General features: G+C 34.3%; 1 long non-coding RNA gene across 1 annotated transcript; it reads left to right on the forward strand.

Annotated features, from left to right (window-relative positions):
- The first annotated feature begins 7,517 nt into the window (after positions 1 to 7,517).
- Positions 7,518 to 10,604, forward strand: LOC114255861 (uncharacterized). The gene is made up of 2 exons (XR_003626986.2): positions 7,518 to 8,536; positions 10,201 to 10,604. It is a non-coding gene; the product is annotated as an uncharacterized LOC114255861 (long non-coding RNA).
- Positions 10,605 to 13,303: the final 2,699 nt, after the last annotated feature.

The raw sequence follows: 13,303 nt of genomic DNA on the forward strand, positions 1-13,303 counted from the left end.
ATTAGTACTGCACTTACTGCGTGTTCTGAAACTGCCAAGTACAAAAACAATTCTTCCCCTGGTTCTGGGTTGGAAAGAACCGGGGTTGTGGTCAAGTATTTCTTTAGGTCGGTTAAAGCAGCTTCGCATTCTTCTGTCCACAGAAAGTCTGTGGCTTTTTTCACCAGGTTGAAGAAGGGTCTGCATTTGTCTAAGCTTCTACTGATGAATCTGTTTAGGGCTGCGGCCCTTCCAGTAAGCATCTGAACCTGTTTTGCCGACGTCGGGCTCTGCAGCTCTAGGATGGCCTTGATTTGGTCTGGGTTGACCTCAATGCCCTTTCTCGTTACCAAATACCCTAAAAACTTACCTAATCCAACTGCAAACGTGCACTTTGATGCGTTGAATCTGTGAGAACCCATCTTTTAATTATTCTTTAAAGAAAATTTATTAATTAATTTTGTCTACAGTCTATCTGAATTATACATTAGTGTAAAAGTTAGTTTTAAATTGACTCAATTCAATCACTAACAAGACATTATTAAGAATAATAATTTTGTAGGTGTTCAATATTTGTTGTTTATAAATTATTTTAATTAGGATTCAATATAATAACTATTCTTACTAAATACCTTAGTTAAAAATCTTAGTGTGTCAATTTTCAGAAACCCACACAAAAAAATAAAAAATAAAAAATATATATAATAATAATAATGCAAACAAACAAACCGTGGACAAACAACCCACAACTCCTACCAAACCCACCATCTTTTAGAATCTAGGATAGCCATAAAAATTAGGGAAAGCTTATAAAATTTAGGGAAAGCTTGCTCTTAGAAATTGGAGAAAGGGAATGGAATGTTTTTGAGAAAATAAAATAATGGAAAGAATGAGAGGGAGAAAGAGATGTCTTCAACTAGCATTTTATATATATATGCATGCAAGCCTTCCTTGTGCATGCAAGCATCCGGTGAGAAAGAAAAAAGAAAAAAAAAAAGAAGAGAGAAATCCCCAAAGCCACCAAGCTTGGTGTTAGGAGAGGAAGAAGAGTAGGAGATTAAAAAAGTCAAAATTCTCAACCATTTTGTCACTCTATTACTAAGTAAGAAAACCCTCTCAACCCTCTCATTTTGTTTTTATATAATTGAAATTTTTCAGATTACGTACATTTGATACATTGTCTGAAACTGTGTTGAGAATAATCTGTCTTGAATCTGCCAGCATGTTACCCGAATTTTTAGAAAATTTTATACTCAAAATTTAGAGATGATTTCTTCTACAAAGCTGTTGATAATGATGTCTAGTTTATCCAGAAATTTTTGGAAACAATTTTTGAGCTTTCTACGAATTTATACAAATTTTTAACTAAATCTGAAACTGTGTTGAGAATAATCTGTCTTGAATCTGCCAGCATGTTACCCGAATTTTTAGACAATTTTATACTCAGAATTTCGAGATGATTTCTTCTATAAAGTTGTTGATAATGATGTCTAGTTTATCTAGAAATTTTTGTAAATAATTTTTGAGCTTTCTACGAATTTATACAAATTTTTAACTAAATCTGAAACTGTGTTGAGAATAATCTGTCTTGAATCTGCCAGCATGTTACCCGAATTTTTAGACAATTTTATACTCAGAATTTCGAGATGATTTCTTCTACAAAGTTGTTGATAATTATGTCTAGTTTATCCATAAATTTTTGGAAACAATTTTTGAGCTTTCTACGAATTTATATAAATTTCTAACTGAATCTGAAACTGTGAGACAGATTTTACCATGTATTTGAAAATTTATTTAAAATTCTATACTAAGCCAAATCTGGTAATTTCTAACTAGAAGATGAAATTTGAGAAGTCTAGTTTCATAATAAATCCTTAGATTATGGGTTTGATCTATAAATTTAAGCATGGAATTAAAATAAGGAAATGTGACAAATCTGTGTCATAAACACCCTTAGAATTTGTTTAGAATTATTTATAAGTTATTTTTGGGAAAAGCTTTCTGAAAAATAACCATAACATGTTTATTGAGTATCCTGTAGATTGATATGAATTTTAGAGTTGTATAAGTAATGTATTTATAATTTTATTTGCAAGATATATACTCTGAAAATTTTATGGACAGAATAAAATCACCACTTTAATATTATGCTAGTCTAATTTTGTAAATCAAAAATTTGTGCATGTGTGTGTTTAGGGTTTAATTCTTGTATCTAAGTTATTATTTCATACCATGGTTTAAATAAATTGTTTATTTAAATTCTGTACTTTTATTTAGTATTGTGTGACACATGCAATATTTTATGATTGGGAATTTTAATGAGTTGATATAACATTACTTGTGATTAAAAATTTGGAGTTATTTGTGATTAATATCAAAATTAACTGAAATGATTAACGACATATACAAAGTTAACAATTGACGGTTAATACCAGTTGTTCGGGGTGAGTCTTGGTTTAAAGACTGTACGGAATTAAGAGTTGACGGTTAACACCGGTTGTTCAGGGTGAGCCCTGGTTTTGAGAATTCTCACGTAAATTGTGTTGCGAAACTCTAAGATGGCACGGGACTTATTTGAACCATTTTCGGTATTCGGTTTTGGAATAAAGGTGGATGTGCAGGTGGCACACAGGGAGGTTGCTTACCCCTGGCAGACCGTTTCCTTGGGGCAGACCGCGGATGCCACTACTTGGGTATATAACTCCGGACGTGGGCATCCCTGGTAGTTACGGTTGGTAACACTTAAATATTTGACCAAGGGAGGGTTTCAAATTAACCATTGCCATGCTTAGTGGTTGGTGAGTTAAATCTCTTTGGTGAGATTTCGAGTGTCACCTAAATTATTAAAATTACTGAAACTATTCTAATGGTTGTAATTTCTGTGTATAATTATATTGTTATCTCATGTTTAGAATATTATTATTTGTCTCTTAAAAAGAATGGTAGGTTGGTTACGTTTTCTTACTGTGTTGCAAAACTCATGGCATATATTTTGTTGCCCTGGCGTTTCATGTCAGATTATGTTGAAGAAGGGACTGAGGCTGAAATTGGAGCTGCTGCCAATATCGAACCTTGGCTGACTTAGAGTCAATATTTTGTCAGAATAAAATCCTGTTATCCCTTGTATTAGGATTAAACTATGTTGTGACGTTGTGTGTGAACTTGTAGTTTTATTCTGTCGTTGGATTTTGGCTTTGTAAGAACTTAAAAGTTCCTAACTAGTAGTTAAAATTTTATCTAGCAAGTTATTGTTATTTAAAATCTTATGACGTTTCAAAAAAAAAAAAAAAAATTTTTTTTTTGGGGCGTCACAGAATCGGAGTCGGTATGTTTTGAGTATATCAAAGACTTCTTTTAGGTTGGCAAGATGACCCTTAGATTCCTTGGTCTTCACGACCATGTCATCGATGTAGACTTCTACCGTTTTGCCAATTAGGTGCTTGAACATCTTTGTTACTAACCTTTGGTAAGTTGCTCCTGCGTTTTTCAACCCAAAAGGCATTACCTTGTAACAGTACAAGCCTTTAGGGGTGATAAACGTGGTCTTCTCCTCGTCTGGAGGGTACATGGCAATCTGGTGGTACCCTCTGTATGCATCCAAGAAACTCATACTTTTGTGCCCTGAAGTTGCATCTACTAGTTGGTCAATCTTGGAAAGAGGAAAGCTGTCTTTGGGGCAGGCTTTGTTGAGGCTGGTAAAGTCTACACAGACCCTCCATTTGCCGTTCTTCTTTTTCACTACTACTGTGTTGGACAGCCATGTCGGGTAGTGAACTTCTCGGATGGTCCTGGCCTCCAGAAGTTTGTCTACTTTTTCTTCTACTGCTTCGACGTGCATCAACGTCGGTCTTCTGGCTCGTTGAATCACAGTTTTTGCCGACCTGTTGACATTCACCATGCCACGTGTTGGTATTCAGAAAATACATCCCCACACTCTATAGTTTAAAATTTGTGTTACGTTGGTCTTTAATTTTTCAATTATGATATATTTGATTATGAATTTTGAATCTTGTTCCAAATAAAGATAATAAAGATACCATTGCTCAATTTTAAGGAAAAAATCGTTAATTTAATAAAATATAAACTAATTTGACAAAAATAAATATCAAAAAATATTTTAAAATTTTTAAAAATTATTTCTACCCACCAAAAATAAAATTATGTAAAATTGATAAATCTTTTGCACATTTATTTATTTAATTATTTTTACCAAATTAATTTTTGTTATATGTTTGGATAATGATTATGTAATGGGTGATTGTTAAGTTTTTAATGTGTAATCGATATATTTAATATAAGAAATGTTTTTAGTTTTAGATTTTTTGATTTGATGGATTGGTTTAATAATAATATCAAGTTGCCGCCATATTTAACTTTAGAAAAAATAGAAACTAATTTAATAAAAATCAAAACAATTACCCATTATATGATCATCACCCAAACATATAATAAAAATTAATTTGGTAAAATAAATAAATAAATAAATAAATGTGTAAAGCATTTATCAATTTAAATAATTTTATCTTTGGTGGATATAAATATTTTTTAAAAATTCAAAAATATTTTTTTGACATTTATTTTTTTCAAATTAATTTATATTTTATCAAATTGACGACTTTGCCCTTGAAATTGAGCAATGATATCTTCAACAGTCCTCATTTGGAACAAGATTCAAAATTCAGGGTCAAATGTATTATAATTGAAAAGTTAGGGATCAAAGTGATACGAGTCCCAAACTATAGGGATCGTTAGTGTAGTTCACCCAATATCCTATTTGGAGCAGTATGCTTACAAGTGTACTTTTTTTTATCTGTACAAAAATTTATTAAGGTAAGTTAAACGGTACTTACAGAAAAGTCCATCCAACAAAAAACTTATACTAAACAAAGTAAAAATATTACAAGAAACGTAAATGAGAAAACTATGAAAATATCCAAACGCATAGCTCGTGCTCGTACTGCATAAGTGTTCAGCAATAAAATATGTCTAAGATAAATTATAGGGTATAACTACAGATTGAGTAAGCTAAAACCACAATATCGATGGACTTTAAGAAACACAACCAAAAAAATCAAAGAAACAAGAAAAATTTTGACTTAAGACAAAAAATGACCAGATTCGTAGAGGCGGGCCAGATTTGTGGCAGATCTAGTGGCGGAAAGGTCGTGTTGGCTTCGGTGTGAGTCGACGGAAGAGAGACATAATAGATCTAGCATCAGCGGGAAGGGAAGATGAGAGAACCAAACAAAACTTCCACCATGAGGGGAAGAACACCTCCCAAAGAGGGAGAAAATAGAAAGATAGAGCTCCCATGACTTACTGAACCAAAAAGGTAGAATAACAGAAGAGAAAAAGAGAGGAAGATGGAGGAGAGAGGTAGCCGGAGGCTAGAGTCCCCATCCCCATCCCCATCCCCATCCCCATCCCCATTCCCAAGCTGCGTTCCAAGCGAAACCCTAAAAAAAAAAAAGTAGAGAGTGGCTCTCGTTTAGAGAGAGAAAGTAATTTTATTTTGTTTTTAAAATTTTGAGACTTACAAGTGTAGTTGTAAATTGAATGAATGTATGTATCAACCTCAATTCTTAAATAAGTATTTACATTCAACGCTCTTCACAATCAATCAAGCCCAAATCAAGCTTTTGCAATTTAAAAAATGAATAAATACTAGGTTTCAACTAATTTTTTTGAGTTACATTTGAGTTACATATAAAAGAGTGCTACTATTTAACATTAATAAATTATAATTTTATTTACATTATGTTATTTATTTAATAACTCAAACGGAAGAATGGCATTTTGATAAAGAGAAGTGCTCTTCACAAATAGTCAATTTCTTTGATTTTAGCTTTGTTTTTTAACCTCAAATTACAATTTTTTTTTTCCGTCTTCAATTCTACTCTTATTTCCTAAATCCCACCTTCACATCTGATGTTGCTGCCGCTCCCTTTGACAACCTCTTTTCTATTGCAACCATTTTTTGGCAACCTTCTTCCCCTAAGTCAACTGCCCTACTTATACAAAACACCCAAGTTGCCTCATCCTTACCCTTGCGCCGTTTCATCCTTTCCAGTGCAACCATTGTTCAGCAACCGCTCTTTTCCAATTCGGCTCCTAAATTTGCAACATCTTCTGCCACCCTATCCTCACCCTTGCACCGCCTCACCCTTTCATCCTCCACACCATATAATAGGATTTTGAGAAAGGAGTTTTCTTAAGTGTGCAAGTGCACACCATGTGCCACTTACACAAAAAGTGTAAGTGTAAGGTGTAAGTATAAGTATAAGGTGTAAGTGTAAGGTGTAAGGTGTAAGTGGGTTGCACATGGTGTGCAACCTCAAAAAAGGTGTAAGTGTAAGGTTTAATTTTTTACAAAAGGTGTAAGGGTAAGGTGTAAGTGTAAGGTATAAGGTGTAAGGTGTAAGTTGCACACCATAACCAAACCCTTTGAGAAAATATGATTTTGCCTTTTAAATTATCACGCACAAATCAATTCAACTTATGTTCTTTTAATAATATTAATTTTATACTTAAATTATTTGATTTTGTACAATTTTATCCCATCGTCAATTGTTGTCTATAATCAAAACAAAAGTTACTAATGTGACATCTAATTTTTATTTAAAAATTCATTTTACCTCCCAAACTATTCCTAAGCTATCGATTAGATCTCTGAACAATATGAAATTTGGAGTGTAACTGATATTTTATAAATAGTTTGTGGGTTAAAATAAAATTTCGATGTCACATTAGTATCTTTTGTTTGATTATAAATGGTAGTTAACGGTAAAAATAAAATTAATCCAAAATCAAATAATTTAAATATAAAATTAATATTATTGAAAAAATAAAAATTAAATTAATTTTTAAATAATAATTTAAAGGATAAAATGATATTTACATTTGTAAGATGTGCACACTATGACCATCTCCAATGGTTATTCAGATTTGTCATTAAATTTAAATTTGTTGAAAAATGACCATTTTTTCTATTATAACGGTTTCATCAAATAGGTATTAAATCTAAAATTTCACTTTTCTTTCATTAAACTGAGGACCAATGTGTCTTTCATCAAATCACTGTTCATAGCCGTTTGATTTTCACTACCGGATGTCCTCGGAAACCACCTCAAGGCAAAAATTTATGAAAAAATTGCATTGGTCGATCGACCACCTCAAAGCAAAAAAAAAAAAATTATACTAACCGGTCGACTAAACGGACATCCGCCCAGTTTTCTAATGAAATTTTAAAATCTTCCATTAGAACATTTAATTTCACTCAAATTCTTACTTAAATTTAATAAAAAAAATTAATAGACCATTAGAGATACTCAAACCTAAAAATAGAGTGGCTACTTATTCCTTTCAATTCCTTGAATAAAAAAAAAATAATTCTTGAAACCACTAATGATGTGACAGTATGCATGCTGCCGTGCCTTGTTTTTTTTTTTTAACATTTTTCACTACACTTGTAGTAGATTTAGAGCTCATTACATCATTATTGCTAAAAAAAAATTGTTAAAGAAAAAATAAATAAAACACTTCAATAGGATAGGAGCACCTGTCGTAGAGTAGGTAGGGTGTCTCGTATGAGAGAGTTATTACTTACTAGTCATTCGTTTCGCCTTTGAGTACCCCGACAACTCTGTCGATGATCTCTACGAAAATCACCTCTCTTTCCACACCCATCTTTACTTTCTCTCGCTTCTCTCTCCACGTAGTTCAATTCAATTTCAATCCCCACGACCAGTTGTGTGGTTCTGTTCTCTGATTTTCCATTGATTTATATATAATTATAATTATTATTATTCATAATAATAATAGGACATATATATATACATATTTATTGTTTATGTCTGAGTCTGTGAAGGAGCGATCTGATGACATTGTTGGTGTCGGTGGCCGCGACGCTGATGATGGGTCTGGTCGGATGGATGATGATGATGATGATGATCAATGGAAGAAGACAAAGCAGAGGAGACATGGGTTTGGAAGGAATCTCAAAAAGGCGAAGAGGGTCACTCTGTTTCGATTCAGAAAGGCCAAGAAACAACTCCCCCTCAGGAAGAACACAAGCGCTGGTGGCAGTGGCGGTGGTTGTTACTGCTGTTTTAAGCAAACCCCATCTTCGGATTCCCCTGTTGAGTCCCAAACAAGCGACCCCAACAGTCCTGAGTTTACTTATGAGTTGTTGAGAGCTTTGATCGAAAAGAATGATTTCTATTCGAATGAATGCAATCCCCATTTAGATTCAGACAATAAGGATGTGAATTGAAAGAAAAGAGCAACACATCTATCTATACACTCTTCTGTTTGTTTCTAACTGATGAATATGAACAATGAACACTTCTTCAAGAAATTTTAGGTGAGGTTGGTTGAATTGATACTGAAGATGGTAGTTGAAAGTATCATGGATCAAACATTATGGGGTTTCATTGCTTGTGGAACCTCAAGTTTTATATGTTGAGCCATTTAGGAGATTGACCGATTGATTTCGGATTGTTGATTTTCGTTGCGCCTCTATATGTCGATGTTGAAGTTCAAGGAAATTGGGATTTAGGTAAACTTGCAACCATTGAATTCATTCAAATTGTAAAGCTAGTTTTTGGTTCAGTTGTTCCATATTACCATTTTGTGTAGACTGTAAAGTTAATTTTTTAAATGAAAAGGTTAACTTTTGTTCAGTATAGTAAGCATATTTTCAAACCTGTTATCTTACTCTTGGTTGTCTTTATGCCAATGTAATATGAATTACTATCTTGGTATGATATGCATGGATCAATGTCATTTGATTAAGAGGTGATATATAGATAAATGTTGGTCAGTGGACTGAAAATCAAGAAATGCAATGCAGCTCAATTGTAGTTATTGTTACTCAGCAGAGGCGGAGTGTGTGTGTTGCAGATTGGATTTGAATTCCATGAGATCACAATGCTTAGTGCCGAAACTGTGAACGTGTTTCATAGAACTGAAACATTTCTCTGGCTGATGAGATTATATGTGGACTTCTATCAAGAGATTTTTGATGATAAGACTCGGGTAAATTGCTTACATTGCGTCATGTTTTGGGCACATTGTTTTGAAGCTTTTTGCATTAAATTGATGGTTTATGGTATAAGGGAAGCAATGCCTTCAACCATAGGACAAATGAACTGGAAGAAAATTGAATTGCTAATTCAAGAACTTTCCAAGTGAAATTGGAAGTGCAACAAAATTATAGAGAATGTATTTAGTCACTTGAAGTGGTTTGCATTTTCTGAATTACTAGGTTCCTCAAAGAGCCTTGGTCCTTGTTCTTCTCTCTTTCTTTCTCATGTTGAATACTTAATTCAACCTCTCAATCTATGTCACTACAATTAATTACAAAAGTTGTTGGCCAAATAAAACATGTTGTTGTACCTTTAGGACCTTGTCATAAAATTGGTTTATCCAAATGATTTTAGAAACCAAGACATGCAAACTTCCCTTGTGTTGACAGTTTTGTTTCTAGTTTAAATGGACCATTTTAGTTTTAAATTGCCATGATTAGACAATAGGTTTTCATTTAAACTATATTAATACTTTATAAATGTTGTCAAAGAAATGGATTGTTTTTGTTCACAAGGACAACCCTGCTTAGTTCATGACCCTCCTTTGCGTCTTGAACAAGTTGAAAAGTGAGTTTTGTTCATTGAAGGTTTTATTTATATAGTTTTTCTTCCCTCAATTACCACATATAGGGTATTCAAAAGTAGAGGAAACTGGAAAGTACATTGGTCGGATTATCCTCTTTCCAACATTATCTGCAGTTTTCTTGTTAAGTGTTTTCATGAAAATAATGTTCATATACTGATGCCCTAATCATCTGAGAATTCTGAGAGCTTGTTAGATTGTTTGTTCTAGGTTATGTGTTTTTTTTTACTGGTTTTGACATGAATTAGAAGAATTGCTGTTTGACTGAACTAAAATAGACAAAGGAGTTATTTTTGCTGTGCAATATAGAACCTAAGCATTGAGCATTTATAAAAACACCAATGTCCTGCTGAAACACAAATAGTCTAATGGTTGTTCATTTATTGGAGGCTATTTGTAGAAGATGAATTAGGTTATGTTAAATATATCTCATAAACATGAGGCTTGCAAGGCTTTATAAATGAGGAGTCTTTTGTGAAGTTTGTTACTGTCGCTAAAACAAAATGGAAACAAGCTTCCCATATGAAAGCACTGACCCATGTACAATTTCAGGTAGTATTGTAGCAGATGAAGGAAGAGCAAAGCTTTGACTTGCTGAGCATTTGTCGCTGAACAGTACATCTGAAAAGGCACTAGCTTCAAATCTGATGCTCAAGCAAATTGGAAGTAGTGAGAAACATAAAGAAATCGTCAACTCTAGTAGAGCACATGCAATGGTGTAAGCTATGGGTGATGGAAAATATGCGGTGAGGATTGACACCGGCTATCCATTACGTCGCCAGGCCATCAGGGTGAGTTTTGCTTATGTTGGAAGAATGGTTTTGTAATATTTTGAGTCAAAAGTTAAGTGGGACCCACAGAACTTTTAACGTGGGTATAAGTGGTGATGTATTTGTCTCCATATGTAGATTCACATGTATTTCCTTAATCAAAATCATTGATGGCTAAATAAGAAATCGACTCTAAAGTGCATCATTTGAGAATAGTAGAAATATGGTAACAAAGCGTAGTTTCATGTTGGTTGGAGAAGTCACCTTTGTGTGGTATATATACTCTAGCCTAAGATTTGGGTTTAGGCATTGAGGAACATCCAAGTTTTGTGATGGGGGAGGACCTAGCCAAATATGGCTTCACCACACGTTTATTGCTGCCACACTTGGCACGTAGCACCTCTTTCCATGGAATGATGCATTCATTCACGGTTAAGCGGTTCTTAATCTGTCCAACTAGTCACCTGTAGGCCTATATAAATAGTTCCTTGCTACATCCAGTCATCATCGATGTGAAATATAGTAACTATATATTTTGTCTATCATACATACCATATTATATTCATTATCATATTTAGGATTACCATATTTAGATTTCTCTCCTCTTATATAAATGAGTCTTGTATACATTGTTAATACAGATTCAATATAATATTCTCTCTTTCTCTCTCTCTCTTTTACATATTGTGACATGGTATAAGAGTTAGGTTAAGTACTTAGTAATTTCGCTTTACCAGCGGACGGCAGCCCAGCCTTGCTTTGGCCACTTATCGGACCTCAACTCAATCCACTGCCATATTTTCCTTTCAGTATTGTTTCGTAGTGATTTCCTCATTTGTCCGCTGGTTTCTCTATATTCCTCCATCACCAGCCAAAGTTGCACTGCATTTCCCAACTCCGGCCATCGCCAGCATCTCACACTGCTATCCACCAACCCATCGCCATCTCAATATCATACTACATATTTTATTATTTTTTCTTCATTACCTTCAATGGCAAAACCGAAAGAACCACCAATTTTCTATTTTCCTCCTTACTTTATCACATAAGCTTTGTTTTCCACTTTTATCTTTTTACACATTTTTTTAATTTTTTTTATTCCCACCATCACATGGGCTTGCTTACACCAACCCATTTCCTTTCTAGAAAAAATAAAAATAAAAATAATTATTTTTTATATAACATGAAAAAAAATCTATTTTCCTCTTCAATTTGTCTTTTCCTCTGCTTCAACCTCAAATAGGTTTCTATCTTCAAACCAAATTGAGTTTGAGGGAGTATTATACCTATATTATGGTGAGCATGGTAATGCACCATGCAAACCACCCAAGCTACTCCCTCCGCGCATTACCTAAGTCGCCCCCTTGGCCCACTCCCTAAGTTGCCTCATTGTCGCACTAGCCACTGCCTTGGCGCACTCCCTAAAGCCACCCCCTTGGCGCACTCCCTAAACCGCCCCCTTGGCGCATTTTTTGTTCCTTTCCAAGCCATCTCCTGGCGCACATGGTCCCTTCCAAGCTGCCCCCTGGTGCACTTCTTCATTTGTTGCCATCATCATTCAGCACTACACCATAAGTTATGTGTGTGCCACGTTTGCTGGTTCAACATCCAGTTCTTCTTCAACGGTCCGACATGACCCTAAAAATTGTCATCTGATTGAGATTTCTTTACTCCCGACTTCTTCTATGACGGTCCGACACGACCTCACCAAAAACTATCTCCCGACATTAGCTCTGACCTTTAATCTATCTCAAGCACCCTTGTGTTTCTATCAGGACTTTACAATCTATTTGTCTCGGATCTATCCATATTTTTAATTTTATTTCATGTTTTAATTTCTCTTTGGGTGTTAAATATAGTAACTATATATTATGTCTATCATACATACCATATTATATTCATTATTATACTTGGGATTACCATATTTAGATTTATCTCCTCCTATGTAGAGGAGTCTTGCATACATAATATTGAATATACACATACTATAATATTCTCTCTCTCTCTCTCTCTCTCTCTCTCTCTCTCTCTCTTACACATTGTAACAATCAAATTCATCCCATCTTTGCATTTATTTTTTCTGTTCATATAGTGTGAGAGAGTACTAGCACTATGTTGGCTTGCCAGACAGGCTGAATTGCTTCATCTCAGTGGTTCTTGATCATTGTAACTTAGGAGGAAAGCATTTATTCAACTCGTAAGGAAATTGTATTAAGTTCTATATTGGAGTTTTCGGTTTCTGTTTCTGATTTTCATGACATCAGTGGTTTTTAAAGGAGGACTAATATTAACTAGACAACAAAGACAAGTAGAAAGTCTTTTCAGTTCATTTGGCCTTGTTTGATTGTGGTATTTGCAGGAGGGATAAGAAGACAAAAAAAGCATGTAGGTCCATGCTGTCCCTAGTTCTGTCCAGGATAAGCCCTCCAGATTTCTTATCCCCCCATATGGGGACTAAATGGGGCATGGAGTGCATCATTGTGGCGATAGAAGATGTGTTAGCCTCACAACCAAGTTCTCGCATAATAGATTTAGTAGATCCCTCTAGACTCCTCATATGAACGTACAAAAACAGATATGTCTTTCATTAACTGGCCAGCACGGTTTGTGGTAGGCACACTACTAGTCAATCAACTATTTGAATTTAGCAGAAAATTCAAATAACTAGACCCTCTGCATTTCTAGACAGAAAATTGAGAACTGACGAGAGCCACAAAATTTTGGATTGTTGTGGGGCAACATTCCTTGCCCATTCCTCGTTTTTCAGTTCATAATTACCATTATGTGAAATTGTTACTGTTTTATTGAATGCCCCTCATAGGTCCTCCATCAACATAGTTTGTTATCGAAAGAAAACTAGAGAAAGTTGGTGACACTAACTTCCT

The sequence above is a fragment of the Camellia sinensis genome, chromosome 2 (assembly GCF_055761805.1).
Source record: "Camellia sinensis isolate YWXY chromosome 2, ASM5576180v1, whole genome shotgun sequence".
Taxonomy (NCBI): domain Eukaryota; kingdom Viridiplantae; phylum Streptophyta; class Magnoliopsida; order Ericales; family Theaceae; genus Camellia; species Camellia sinensis.